The 15,770-nt window shown below is 41.9% G+C and overlaps 1 protein-coding gene across 7 annotated transcripts in view; it reads left to right on the top strand.

Annotated features, from left to right (window-relative positions):
- ZFHX3 (zinc finger homeobox 3) overlaps positions 1 to 15,770 on the top strand; it is a 718,852-nt gene that overhangs the window by 500,694 nt on the left and 202,388 nt on the right. For 6 of the 7 annotated variants that reach the window (XM_075838516.1, XM_075838515.1, XM_075838512.1 and 3 more), the window contains one exon: positions 6,803 to 6,980. The exons of the other annotated variant lie outside the window; for it this stretch is intronic. The gene's annotated coding sequence lies outside the window, so the exon portion shown is untranslated. The remainder of the gene's footprint in view (positions 1 to 6,802; positions 6,981 to 15,770) is intronic. 7 annotated transcript variants of the gene reach the window in all.

The raw sequence follows: 15,770 nt of genomic DNA, 5'->3' as shown, positions 1-15,770 counted from the left end.
TTTGCAGTGGAGAGAGGGGCTTTAAATTACAGGCCCCCCTCTCCTCTCTCCACCGCAAACACAAACTGCACGACACAATACACTACAAACTGTGGGTCGCACTCCCCCTTGGGGGTCGTGTGAAGACCTCCGTGGGGTCGCGAACCACTCACCGAGGTCCTGCTTCCAACTGTATTCGTGTCCTCAGGACGCAGATACAGTTGAATTTAATCCTGGAGCAAGGAGCTGACGGCTCCTTCCTCCAGCATTCACTGGCGTGAGCTATTAGCGGCTCGGCGCAGACAGGCGCGATTTAGTGACGTCATCGCGCCTGTCTGCGCCGAGTCACTCATAACACAGGGCAAAGGAGGAGAAGGATCTCCTCCTCCACCCGTCGTGGGAACGGGGATAGGTAAGTAACTTTATTATTTTTCTATTATGCACATATGGAGGAATTATACCGTATAAGGAGGGGGGCTGATATGGTAGCAGCTATGAGGGGCATTACTGTATGGGGGGCTGATATGGTGGCAGCTATGAGGGGCATTATACTGTATGGGGGGCTGATATGGTGGCAGCTATGAGGGACATTATACCGTATGGGGGCATTATACTATCGGGGGGGGGCTGATATGGTGGCAGCTATGGGGGAATTACACTGTAGGGAGACAGCTATGGGGGCTTTACACTGTGTGAGGGCAGCTAAAGGGGGCATTATACTGCATGGGGCACTATACTGTGTAGGGCAGCTAAGGAGGGCATTATACTGGGGGGGCAGCTATGAGGGGCATTATACTGTATGGGGCTACTGTGGGGGCATTATACTGTATGAGGGCATTTATGGGGGCATTATACTGTATGGGGCAGCTATGGAGGTATTATACTGTATGGGGCCGCTATGGGGGCATCATACTTTATGGTGGCATTATACTGTGTGGGGGCAGCTATGAGGGGCATTATACGGTATGGGGCTGCTATGGGGGCATTATACTGTATGGGGGAATTTATGAGGGGCATTATACGGTACGGGGCTGCTATGGGGGCATTATACTGTATGAGGGAATTTATGAGGGGCATTATACTGTATGGGGTCTGCTATGGGGGCATTATACTGTATGGAGGCATTATACTGTGTGTGGGGGGGTAGCTATGGGAGCATTATACTGTGTGGGGGGCAGCTATGGGGAGCATTATACTGTATGGGGACAGTTACAGGGAGCATTATACTGTATGGGGGCAGCTACGGGGAGCATTATACTGTATGGGGCAGCTACGGGGGGCATTATACTGTGTGGGGGCAGCTACGGGGAGCATTATACTGTATGGGGGCAGCTACGGGGAGCATTATACTGTATGGGGCAGCTACGGGGGGCATTATACTGTGTGGGGGCGGCTATGGGGGAAGTATACTGGGGGGGCTGTTGGGCAAGGCGGCTGGCCATAGGCGCGGCAGGTGGGGCCCAAGCTGAATTCTTGCACCAGGGCCCATGAGCCTTTAGCTACGCCCCTGGCTGTATAGGATCTGTATATACAATAATAATTACATGGGTAGGCTAGGATATGCTGTCATTCACTGATCAGTGGGGATTGCTAGAATTAAGGGGCTGCGATGTTCCTGACTTGCAGTTCTATGCACAGTACCTGAAGGGTAGTGGTTTCTGTGCAGAGAAAATGCTAAAGACGCCTAGGATTTTTTTCACTGATCAGCATATAATGTCATATCATTGCTAAGGCCCCATGCACACGACCGTAATTTTGAACCGCAATTATGGATCCGTACTTGCGGATCAAAATACTGATCCACGGACACCTTCCCGTGTATATTTTTACAGGAAGGTGTCCGGGCCGTAGAAATGACCCGCAAAAAATACGACATGTCCTAGTTTTTGAATTTCTGGACCGTTCTCCTATACTTTATAATGGGAGCCTGGCCCGCAAATGCCGTGTGTATGGTGCCAGTCATCACGGACCGTACACATGGCTACAGCCGTGTGCAGGGGGCCTTACATAGGAAAATATTATTTGTTTGCATGCATTTTTTTTTTAAGCTAAAACAAGAATTGGATCCAGAAGAGCAGACCTATAAGGCCTTTCTTTATATATTTCTTCTGTTTAGGTTTCGTTCCTGATTTTGGCTTAAAAAATGCATGCAAAATCTGCATCAAATCTACACTGTGTAAACAAGTCCTTGGATTGGATTCACACGTGGCAGATCTTGTTGCAGAAATTTCTGCGACTGAAAATCAATTTCATTCATCTGAATGGGGTTGTTTCTGCAGCAGGTGCATGGATTTCTGCAAATTCCATTCGGATAAATGGAACTGATTTTCAGACGCAGAAATTTCTGCGTGTTTTCATGCCTGGTAAAAAAAATCGTAATGAATTTCCTCAATTCTTCCAACCCTCTGAAAACACCCTAGGATGGTCACATGACCATAGAAACCCAATTTTGTTTACGGCTGATAGCATAGAGAGCATTGTGAGATATTTCTTGTGCGTATTTTTGTCTTCTGAGCAGCATGTTGAACGCCGCTTGTTTGCTCCATTTAAATGGAGCAATGATTGGAATGTACGTATGGGGACGAATGACCAAAAATACAATCGTTCGTACTGATACATACTGCATGTTGTCGGCAGCACATCCCCTGTTTACACAATATCCAATTGGCTGACAAACAAGGATTTGCTCGTTTTGTCATTTGATCGCTTCTCTGTTAACACAGAGCAATGATTGAGAACAATCATTTGTTCCAACGCTCGTTTACCAGATCATTGGCCCTTGTAAAATGGGCCTTTACATAACAGATACAATAGCACCCCCTGAAAATCCTAATTAGGAGTCTGTAAAAAAGAACCTACTGTATGTTAAAGTCTCGTCCAACTCAGCTGTTTCAGTTTTAGATACAGAGAGCACTACCTAACGCCCCCGTCAGGGAGTTCAAGAGCTGCTCAGTGGTCACCATTGCACCCATTAGCTTTGCGCTGTGATTGATGCCCTGATTTAAAGCGATCTGTCTCCACATCAAATCCCCTTTAAAGAACGTGTTCACTTAAATACATACTAAGTCGTCCTCTTGTATGAAGTTTTTTCATGTCTTTTCTGTTGTTTCAGAGATATCTTGGTCTAATAGATGCTGGATTATCAAGGTGACAATCTGTAGTAGCAACCATTACAATGCCAAAAGTTTTGTCCTTCTATTCATGAAACTGGAAAATACTGCTATACGGATGTAGCCATCTTTATCTTGACTCTGATAACTTGTTGCAGTGTGACATCACACAGCAAAAGCCATTGAACAAGTCGAGAAAAAGTTTCTTGACACTGTGTATTTAATGCTTTAAACCTCAAGATAAAGATGGCTACATCTGCATGTGCTTCTCAGATAGGAGAGTACTTAAATGGAGGGATGTACAGATGTAGCCAAGTTTGGCTTTACTCCGATAACTGATATCACACAACAAAAGCCATTGAAAAACTTTTGAAAAAGTCTAGTTAAAGTTTCTTGCCCTTTTTGTATTTAATTTGTTAAAAGTCAAGATAAAGATGTCTACATCTGTAAATGAACAAATAACTTTATGGGGAAACTTTTTGTTTAAATAATACATTTGATTATCATTAGGGTACGATTCCCACGTAGCGGCATCTGCCGAAATGATGCTCACTTGCACCACTGCACGTGGTCGTGGTTTTGGCCGCTTGCAAACGCCGCTACATCATGGGACCTTACCCTTAATAAGCAGCACTGCATGCATGTAATATATGGCAACTCTTGAAACACATTTATTGCAAACTATTTAGATTTTTATGGGTTTTTGAATGAATCAGACAAATGAATATATGCCAACCCATAATAAAATCTTTCTGCCTGCATGAAAAAGTTTTTTTTTTTGTATTTTTTTATGGGACAGAGTAGATGTTGTAAAAACTGTACACTTGTCTGTGGCTTCCTTAAAGGGAACCTGTCACCAGCATTTGACCTATTAAACCAGCACTACCGAGTGGTAGTGGGTGAAAAATCATTTCTTTATAACCTATAATTGTCTTCTTAGTCGGCTCTGTAGCTTTAGTATTCAGCTTTTTAGTGTTCCACACTGTATGCAAATGAGCATAAAAGAGTCAGATCTTCATTTGAAAAGAGTCAGATCTTCGTTTGAAAAGAGTCAAATCTTCATTCCTCAAGTCTTTCCGAGTTTTTCCCGCCTCCTTACTTTTGATGGACAGCTCCTCGCCTTTACCCAGCACACAAAATACTGCACCTGTGCATTGATGTCCTCTTCTGGTGTGTGCGCACAACGGGACACCGGATTATTACGATAAATGGCGCAAAATGTTTGCAGGCCGTTATTTACAGTCTGAGGAGGAGTTTAGGAGAGAGGATAATGGCAATGAACTTTTGATAGCAGCGGCCTGCGAGAGATATGTAAAGCTCAATAGGTGAAATTCTGGTGACAGGTTCCCTTTAAACCTCTAAGGGTATTCTAAGTCATGATTCCCTTGTTCAGCTGCCTGTGCCTTTGCTGAGGATGGCTAATCCCTCAGCGTGACCAGTGGAAGCTGCAGTATTGATTTCTGTGTCTCTCTAAACCTTCATTGCGTACGTTGCTTGTTAGACATCTGAAGGAATATCCACTGGGCTCTGAGGCAATTGGAGTGCAGAGCTCAATGGGCAGTTCTTAAGAGATGTTTCCGTGAGGTTACCGGTCAAAGCCAAGTGAAGGGATTAGGAGTAAAGGAAAGAATAGATTCAGGGTACGAAGATCTCTTGAAGGGCTCAGACTTGCTTGGCATCTTTGTCATGGCCTTCTATGTCTAATAAAAGAGCACCTTTCTTTCTCCAAAGAATGAGTGGTCTACTTGAGAACCTGCCAACAACTTGGGGGAAATGCTGATTGGTATGTGTTTAGATTATGAAGTACGGGCTGCATCCTAGGAGAGGCATCAGAGTGGACTATATTTTCTCTTTTGCCAATTGTAATTAAGAAACAAGCTCTATTGATGGAAAGAGGCCTCCAGACCTTTGTGTTTGTATATAAAATATCTTCACAGATGGAAGCCCTCTCTCCGTTCACCATCTGTAAACATCACACCATGATACAATACCAGTCACCCAATGGAATGCTCTGCTTCTGCAAACTTTCAGCAACACCTGAGCAATTGGGTTTTTTGTCACACATATATATATACATACAGTAGTTTTATATTTATGTAAAATAAATATATATATATATATATATATATATATATATGGTTCAGTTTGCTCTATAAATCAAAATCTCAGGTTTGGGAAAAGTGGTTTGTACTTAAAACTTTGTTATATAGATGAAATATAGTTTAGGATATATTTTTGCATTTTTAGTATTTTCTCACAGTTGATAATTAAATGACTGTCAGACGCTATTATTTTTCTGTACTTAAAGGGGTTGTCCAGTCCCTAAAAATGTATGGCCTATGCTCAGGATAGGCCATCAATAGCTGATGGGTTGGGGTCCGAATCCTGGGGCCCCCTCCGATCAGCTGTTTTGGAGGGGGTGCGATGCTCGTACGAGCGCTGCTTCCCCTTCATTTCTACTTGCTCACTGTGAATCGTTGACATACACATAGTGGCGATTCACCGGTATTGCAGCCTTCTCTCGAGAAGAAGGCTGCAATACCTGTGAATCGCCGCTACATTCATGTCAACGATTCACAGTGAGCAAGTAGAAGTGATGGGGAAGCAGCGGTTGTATGAGCGCTGCACCCCCTTAAAAACAGCTGATCGGAGGGGAGTCCCGGGATTCGGACCCGACGCGTCAGCTATTGATGGCCTATCCTAAAGATAGGCCATCAATTTTTAGGGTCTGGACAACCCCTTTAAAGCAGTTTATAACTTTTAGATAATCCCTTATGATATGGTTTATACAGCTGGTTTACCTAATAAGAGCTTATGCACATTGCATTGCCACATTGTACAGACCCTATACGGTGGCACACGGAGACCCTAAGGTTCCCCGTGTTCTACTGTTCTGTGCATTTACGAGACGCCGTATTTTCCCCTCCAATACGGCATGCAATGGCACATGCAACAATTTTTTGCTCTCAGATTCTCATGGAATATATGGGAGAAAGACCTCTGTGTGCCTGTGTATATGTGGTGGTTGACGGAGGAATAGTGTAGGTCAATAGCAGATACCTATATAACCGTGTGCACAAGGGCAAAGAATCACAATTTTAGGCCTATATCCTGTTTTCGGTTATGTACAGTCATCATATTTTAAACCACGTTAAGTGGACTGCCCTATAAACTAGAAATCCATTTGCCGTTTTACATATGAGAAAATAACACTAGCCACATATTGTTTTATTCAAACGACACCCCAACATATATCTGTGGCTTCCAGGTACATGCAGTATTATGTATATCCTTTGAGTTTATCACAGTGGGTGATGTTTTGGGCTGTGATATCATAGACTGTGAATACCTGCAGAGTGAAGATTAAAAGCACACGAACAATCTCTGTGTCACTAAGCAGGAAATAGCAGATGCTTCTCCATCTGTCTGTGATGAGATGGATGATAGAGTATGAAAATGCTCATATTTTGCAGTGATGCTAAAAGAAGGGATTATGTGTTGTTTGTATCCAGGGAATATAATCCTGTACTGAGAAGACCTGTGGTGCCTGGCTACCCTTACCATCAGGCAACCGAGATGCTCTAGTCATCGCTCAAAATAGGTTTTCTCTGAGAAAATAACTTGATTTTATTCCGCTGTGTTTGATCATCCTGCTACAAATTTACATTTCGGAAGCTAATCACTTCTCTACCCCTCTTCTCTTTCATCTCTAGGAAGGGGATTCGCATAGGACAAATTGGTGACCTATTCCAGATCCAAGAATTTTTCCTTGTAGCCCTGGGGGAGTGGAAATCCTCCATTATCAGCAAAGACGATTCTTGCTTCTATGGAACAGGGTTGTATTTTACATTTCAATTTCAACTAAATGGTTGATGAAAATATTTGTTACAGGTGGGTCAGTGAAAAGTCTATCATAAACCCCAGAAAACATGTATTTATACAATCCTATCTAAAATTTCAGTAATAAGTGCCTTTACATTTCAAAATTGGTGCAGTTTTTCTATTAAAAACTTCTGTGGGATGATCAGTAGCTTAGGGCTGTGTACAGACTACATATGCTGCTGTACATCCTTTGCAAAAAATAACAGGTTGGAAATGTCTGTTAGGCTACGTTCACACTTCATTTATGGATTATGTTGGATCATTTGAAGCAGTCTTATGACCCAGACATATGCAGCTATTTGTCTATACAGTTGCATACATCGGCCATTGACTCTCATAAGAAAACATATACACTTTTTTTCCTTGCATAAAGTTGTATTAAAAAAGCACGGTCAACCTCTCTTTTCAATGCAGTTGAGGCTACTGTATCCTGACATACTGGCAAAATGTATGCCAAAAAAAACACTAATTTGACATAATTTTGGCTATTGAAGTCTAGGTTCCTATACGATGGACGTATATGTTGAGATATTTTCCCAGTGTATACGCAAAACATAAATCAGAGACATGGTGTGAACCAGGGCCGGCCTTAGGTTGGATGGCGCCCTGTCCGGGACTCTCTATTGCAGCCCCTTACACAAACCAATAATTAACCACATATAAAGACACGCACATCAAGGAACATATATACAGCACATACATAAATACAGATATTTAGACATACAGGAAAATATACATACACACATTCTGGAATATATACATACAGGTAAATATATAGATGCACACACACACACACACACACACACACACACACACACACACACACACACACACACACACCGGCAGATAAATACACAGACAGGAACATATACAAATACATAAAAGGCACATATATACAAGCACAAAGAGACGTTCACACACAGACCCATATATTCCCACACAGGCACATATATATACACAGAACAGATAATGTAGTAGATTTCACATGCAGTCTTATGTAACACCGCTGATAACACACAGTGATAACTCTGAGTACAGATAATCTCGTAGATGATAACTATACCCACAGACACATATAAACACACACACAGAGGTATATATAGAAAAGGGCAGCAGAGTATATAAAGGGCAACAGAGTAAATAATGGGCAGCAGGGTATATAAGGGGCAGCAGGGTAAATAAGGGGCAGCAGAGTATATAAGGGGCAGCAGGGTATATAGGGGGCAGCAGGGTATATAAGAGTCAGCATGGTATTTAGGGGCATCAGGGTATATAAGGGATAGCAGAGTATATAAGGGGCAGCAGGGTATATAGGGGGCAGCAAGGTATATAGGAGCATCAGTGTATATAGGGGCAGCAGGGTATATAGGGGCAGCAAGGTATATTAGGGGCAGCAAGGTATATAAGGGGCAGCAGGGTATTTAGGAGGCAGCAGGTTATATAGGAGGCAGCAGGTTATATAAAGGGCTGCAGGGTATATAAGGGGCAGCAAGATATATAGGGGGCAGCAGGGTATATAAGAGGCAGCACAGATATCTTCATTTTATCTGTTCTACTTTAATATTGAACACACACTTTTACAAAGAGACATAAACACATGCAGACACACATACACACACACACACACACACTGTAACATACACATACAAACACAGAGACACATACTGTATACACACAGAGACACACAGACACACATAGACACTCACCATCTCTCCTCTTCTGACAGGATCACAGGCTTCTTGCAGAACGGGCTGTAGGCAGAGCTTCCTCCTCTTCTCTTGCTCCTCGGCTCTTACTCCGTGTGTGTAACTAAGAGCAGAGCACAGAGTAGAGGCAGCGCCCAGTGGCGCCCTCTACATGCTGGGAGGATGCAGGGCCCTGTGCACCCGCACAGGTCGCACACCCCTATGGCCGGCCCTGGTGTGAACCTAGTCTTAGGGCCTGTTCACACAGAGTTTTTTTGAAGGCAGAAAAATCTGCAGGAATTTTGAGGCAGAGTTCGACCTGCCTGCAATTTCTTCGATTTTCGTGGTGTTTTTCGTGGCGTTTTCCGATCGCGGCCATTGAGCGCCGCGAAAAACTCTTTCTCTGCCTCCCATTGATTTCAATAGAAGGTCAGAGGCGGACCCGCAGCAAGAAAGGGCATCCCACTTGTTTTTTACCGTGAGTGGCTTAATGCCGCCGATGGAAAAAAAGACGCCTCTACCTCCCATTGAAATCATTGGGAGGCGGTTTCGGACGTTTTTTTGGCACTTATTCAGACACGGTTTCCATGTCAAAATCAGCTTTAAAAAAAACTGTACTGGGCCATAGTGCTCATTTTCTATGTGTTTTTGCAGGTATTACTTTTTGCCAATTTCAATGCATTTTTTCATACCAATTTCATCTTTATAAAATAATGCTGCATTTTTTGCCCTTTCGAGGTCATGGCCTGTTAAAATTTTATTTTTTTATGTTTTTTTTAAAAATAATGTAAATGTAGGAGAATAGAATAAGGGATTGCTATCTGTTATACACTATATAATTTTCATCCGATTTGTTTTAGAAATCAGGGAGTTGAAAGTGTTCATTTACTTAAAAATGTGAACTGGACTGTGATCCTAAACTCTTATGAGCCGTAATATGCACGGTCATTTTCTTTTTTTCTCTGCTGTCTCTGCTTCTTCTGCCTTCAGTTTCTGGGGCAGGAAGTAGCTGTCTGACATCTATTTCCCATCCACCTTATTAGCTCTTGGTCTTTTTTCTCTGGCACCCAGTCACCCGAAAGTTTCTTCTCCTCCCTGTGTCAGCTTTCTCTGGCAGTCAATCACACATCAGAGATTTGACGGACAGAGCATAGCATTCACCCTAATTTATAACTAATAAGTGTACCATGTATTGGTTTTTCTAGCAAGGAATACTGGGAAGTATAGTTTGGTGGTAACATTATCAAAGTGAGAAAGTAATAATACAATACAGTTAAATTGGTGGGATCTGCAGACAAAATCGTATGTCTATAGCCAGCTTTAGGAAAAGGGGTTTCAGGCAATCTACTAATTACTTTGTTCTTTCTCGACTAGTAACATGCTTTGAGATCTGGCTTGTTCTGTTTTGCAAGTTTTTTTTTTAACCTCTTGAAATGCATTTAGTAACACTATACGTGTGATTCAACACAGCAATACCGAACAAAAATAAGTCAACAAGTCCATGTGTGGCCCTAGTATATATGTATATATACACTAAATGGACAAAAGTATTGGGGTACACTTCTTAATCATTGAATTCAGGTGTTTCATTCAGTCCCATTGCCACAGGTGTATATTATCAAGCACGTAGCCATGCAGTCTGTCTTTACAAACATTTGTGAATGAATAGGTAGTCCTAAAGAGCTCACTGAATTGCAGCGTGGTGCTGTAATAGGACGCCACCATTGTAACAAGTCAGTTAGTGAAATAGATATTCCACGATCAACTGTGAGTGGTATTATTGCAAAGTGGAAGCATTTAGGAGCTACAAAGTGGCAGACCACGTAAAGTTACAGAGCGTGTTCGCCGAGTGCAAAGGCACATAGTGCTCTGCTGACTCAATAACTGGAGAGTTTCAAACATCCTCTGGTATTAAAATGAGCACAAAAACTGTGCGCTGGGAGCTTCATAGCATGGGTTTACTTGGCCGAACAGCTGCATGCAAGACTTACATCACCAAGCACAATGCCAAGCGTCAGGTGGAGTGGGGTAAAGCACACCGACACTGGACTCTGGAGCAGTGGAAACGTGTTCGTGGATTTGACAAATGCCAGGAGAATGTCACCTGCCTGACTGCATTTTGCCAACTGTGAGGTTTGGTGGAGGAGCGATAATGCTATGGGGTTATTTTTCAGGGTTTGGCCTAGGCCCCTTAGTTCCAGTAAAAGGGAAATCATAATGCTTCAGAATACGAAGACATTTTGGACAATTGTGGCTTCCAACTTTGTGGGAACAGTTTGGGGGAAGGCTTTTTTGTGTTGCATGAAAAATCACACTTCTATTTATCAAATGAGTTGCAAAATGACTAGAAAATATAGTCAAGACATTGAAAAGGTTAGAAATAATGATTTTTATTTCAAATAATAATTTTCTCCTTGCTTTCGTCTTGGAATGCTCCATTTGCAGCAATTACAGCATTGAAGACCTTTGGCATTCTAGCTGTTAATTTGCTGAGGTAATCGGGAGAAATTTCACTCCATGCTTCCAGAAGCCCCTCCCACAATTTGGATTGGCTTGATGGGCACTTCTTGCGTACCATACGGTCAAGCTGCTCCCACAACAGCTCTATGGGGTTGAGATCTGGTGACTGCGCTGGCCACTCCATTACAGATAGAATACCAGCTGCCTGCTTCTTCCCTAAATGGTTCTTGCATAATTTGGAGGTGGGCTTTGGGTCATTGTCCTGTTGTAGGATGAAATTGGCTCCAATCAAGCGCTGTCCACAGGGTATGGCATGGCGTTGCAAAATGGAGCGATAGCCTTCCTTATTCAAAATCCCTTTTACCTTGTACAAATCTCCCACGTTACCAGCACCAAAGCAACCCCAGACCATCACATTACCTCCACCATGCTTGACAGATGGCGTCAGGCACTCTTCCAGCATCTTTTCAGTTGTTCTGCGTCTCACAAATGTTCTTCTGTGTGATCCAAACACCTCAAACTTCGATTCGTCTGTCCATAACACTTTTTTCCAATCTTCCTCTGTCCAATGTCTGTGTGCTTTTGCCCATATTAATTTTTTCCTTTTATTAGCCAGTCTCAGTTATGGCTTTTTCTTTGCCACTCTGCCCTGAAGGCCAGCATCCCGGAGTCGCCTCTTCACTGTAGACGTTGACACTGGCGTTTTGCGGGTACTATTTAATGAAGCTGCCAGTTGAGGACCTGTGAGGAGTTTATTTCTCAAACTAGAGACTCTAATGTACTTGTCTTGTTGCTCAGTTGTGCAGCGGGGCCTCCCACTTCTCTTTCTACTCTGGTTAGAGCCTGTGTGTGCTGTCCTCTGAAGGGAGTAGTACACACCGTTGTAGGAAATCTTCAGTTTCTTGGCAATTTCTCGCATGGAATAGCCTTCATTTCTAAGAACAAGAATAGACTTTTATATGAAAGCTCTCTTTTTTTAGCCATTTTGAGAGTTTAATCGAACCTACAAATGTAATGCTCCAGATTTTCAACTAGCTCAAAGGAAGGTCAGTTTTATAGCTCCTCTAAACAGCAAAACTGTTTACAGCGGTGCTAACATAATTGCACAAGGGTTTTCAAGTGTTTTCTAATCATCCATTAGCCTTCTAACACAGTTAGCAAACACAATGTACCCTTAGAACACTGGAGTGATGGTTGCTGGAAATGGGCCTCTATACACCTATGTAGATATTGCAATAAAAACCAGACGTTTGCAGCTAGAATAGTCTTTTAGCACATTAACAATGTATAGAGTGTATTTCTGATTAATTTAATGTTATCTTCATTGAAAAAAACTGTGCTTTTCTTTAAAAAATAAGGACATTTCTAAGTGACCCTAAACTTTTGAACGGTAGTATATATATATCTATATATATCTATATATATCTATATATATATATATATATATATATATATATATATATATATATATATATATAAACACACACACACACACACACACACACACTGGGTCACCCCTGTGTGTATTTACATACAAATAGGATGTGCTCAGTATTTTCTTTGATTATACTGTTCTTTCCACCCCTCTATTTTATGGACAAATATTTTTGTTTTGGAGCTGCAAGTATCGGGGGAGGAAAGGCGTTTACGTGCTGATAACATAATGGTATATTAATCATGGAGAGGGACCTGTGCTCTAGACTTGCTTTGTGTGTGTGATGTGGATGTAAGAAGAGGCTTGTGTGCACGCTCTGTGTATTACCTTGTCCTCTCTTGAAGGAAACTGGTTGACTGAATTCTGAGGGGACTTGGTGACATTAATGGCTGTGTTTTATGCAGCCCCAGTTATTATGAAGTGAATCCCAGATCATAAAATGCAAGTACAGAGCAGGCGACCAGTGGGGGTTCTCTCCCTTGAAGATAATAGCAGTCAACATGAAAAGGAAAGGGCAGAGGTTATATTGATGCTATCTGATTGGTTGCCGATGTTCCGCAATGACATTTCTGCACTTTGATCAGAAACGCTAAATAATCCATGAGGAAGACACATGTTATTTACTTAAAATGAGCAGTGTGAAAATTGGAAATTCACTGTATACAAAATGTGATCATAGTGCTGAGGATACAGTGTATACAGAGTGTGATGATGGCAGACAGCATATACAGAGTGTGATCATAGTACTTTACATACTGTGTATACAGAGTGTGATCATAGTGCTGAGGATACAGTGTATACAGAGTGTGATCATAGTGCTGAGGATACAGTGTATACAGAGTGTGATCATAGTGCTTACATATATTGCATACAGAGTGTGATCATAGTGCTGAAAATGCTGCTTACATAAAGTTTGATTTCGGCCCTGTTGTATATAGTGTGTCATCATAGTACCAAGGAAAGTGCATACACAACTTGATAGTGGTATTAAGGATAAATATACACTCAGTGGCGGATTAAGTAGACCATAGGCCCTGGGCTGTTATACAAACTTGATATATACAAAGGAAGGACCCTTGTAGTTGGTGGGCATATGTTTACATTGAAAAAATTGATTTGCCTACCGGCAAAAGAAGCCCTGTTTTCCAACTCTCAAGATTGAAAATAGAAAATAAAAAATATTTATTAGGTTTATGCAACAAGAACAAACTACATAGACGTAAAAACAAGGTCCAATGCTGACTGCAAATCGGCACAGTGCAGAGTATAAGGAGCCTGGAGTCAACGGCTGCAGCACGTTGCACTCAGCCCACAATTAGATTAGAGGAGTCAGCAGGACTAGTACTTAAAACAAGGAAGGAAGCCCCCCCGACATGTTTCGCTACGATGTTGCGTTAATGCGGATGGTGCAAAGTGAAAATTAAATTAAAATTTTCCACTGATATGCCATTTTAATGCACAATATGTTGTGCCCAGTTTGTGCCACTGAAGACAAATACCTCATACAATGTTGAGCGGGTTCTCCCAGATATAAAATATCATATATGTGGACGTAAGTTGGTGTTTGGGCACGCTGTGGGGCTCAGAAGGGAGGGAGCGCAATTTGGCTTTTGGAGCGCAGGGTTTGCTTGGTAACTCTTCTGTTTGGGGTTTTGCTGGAATTTCAGTTTATGATGTGGGGGTATGTGTAAATTGGGCAGAGTACATCAGGACATAATAAGAGGGTATAATAATTCGCTAAATAAATAATAATCCGCAGATATGTGGCCAATGTCGCACTGATAAATGGCGCCCGATCTTATCAGCTTTTGGACACTGCACAATTTCTGTCGCTATATTCTGAGAGCCAGAACTTTTTTTTTTTTTTCTTCACCGGAGCCGTGCGAGGACTTATTTGTTGCGGGACAATCTGTAGTTTTCATTGGTACCATTTTAGGGTACATGTGATTTTTTTATCACTTTTTATTAGATTTTTTTCGCAAGCAAAGTGACAAAAAAACAAATTCTGACAATCTTTTTTGTCTTTCTTTTTTTTACACTTTTCACCGTGCGCTATAAATGACATTTTACTTTATTCTGCGGGTCGGTACGATTACGGCGGTACCATATGTATATAGTTTTTTTATGTTTTGTGGCATTTGCGCAATAAAATCACTTTTCGATAAAATTATTTATTTTTTGTGTCACCATATTCTGAGAGCCATAACTTTTTTATTTTTCAGTCAAAAAATCTGTGTAAGGGCTTGTTTTTTGCGGGACGGGTTTTAGTTTTTATTGGTACTATTTTAGGGTACATGCGACTTTTTGATCACTTTTTATTCTATATTTTTGGAGGGTTGATGACCAAAAAAATTCTGATTCTGACATTGTTTTTTAATTATCTTTTTTGCGCTGTTCACCGTGTGGGAAAAATAATATTATAGTTTGGGTCGTTGTGAACGCGGCCATACCAAATATGTGTACTTTTTTTAACATTTTCATTTTTTTCCTATAATAAAAGACTTATTATAGGAAAAAAAGCATTTTTTGTTTTTGTAACTTTTAGAACTTGATTTTACACTTTTATAAAACATTTTTATTACTTTGTTTTTTACTTTTTACTTGTTTTACTTGAAGACTGGCAGCACTGATCGCTGCTATAATACATTACACTACCTAGGTAGTGTAACGTATTATAAACTGTCAGTGTGACGCTGAGAGTCACACTGACAGGAAGCTTATGAGGACCGGCCTCCGGCTGTTTCTCATAGGCTGCCGTGCATGGCAGACCCGGGGGCCGTTGTATGGCCTCCGGTTCTGCCTTATAACCGACTGCAGCACCTGCAATCGGTCCCCGGGAAAGTTTGTTGTAGCAACAAACTCTCCAGTTCGTTGCTACAACAAACTTTCCCTGCGATCACATGACCGGGACCTGAACCAATTAGGTCCCGGTCATGTCTCCGGGACCAGAGGCAGGGGTTAACAGCGCGATCCGGGTGTCAGCGCTACTCTGAGACACCCGGATCACGCTTTTAACACCCACCGTGAATTCACGTTGGCGCTGCACAGAGCCCAGCAAGCGCCGACGTGAATTTACTGTGGGCGGTCGGGAAGCGGTTAAAAAGTGATGACAAACTATGAATTTGTCAGCATACTTAAGCTATAACAAAGCGGCAATTTATCTTGACGCTATCTCAAAGGTGACATCCAGTATGGCTGCTCCTCCTGTTCTCACTTTTA

The sequence above is a fragment of the Rhinoderma darwinii genome, chromosome 9, assembly GCF_050947455.1.
Source record: "Rhinoderma darwinii isolate aRhiDar2 chromosome 9, aRhiDar2.hap1, whole genome shotgun sequence".
Taxonomy (NCBI): domain Eukaryota; kingdom Metazoa; phylum Chordata; class Amphibia; order Anura; family Rhinodermatidae; genus Rhinoderma; species Rhinoderma darwinii.
This window is presented reverse-complemented; position numbering and strand designations above follow the sequence as displayed.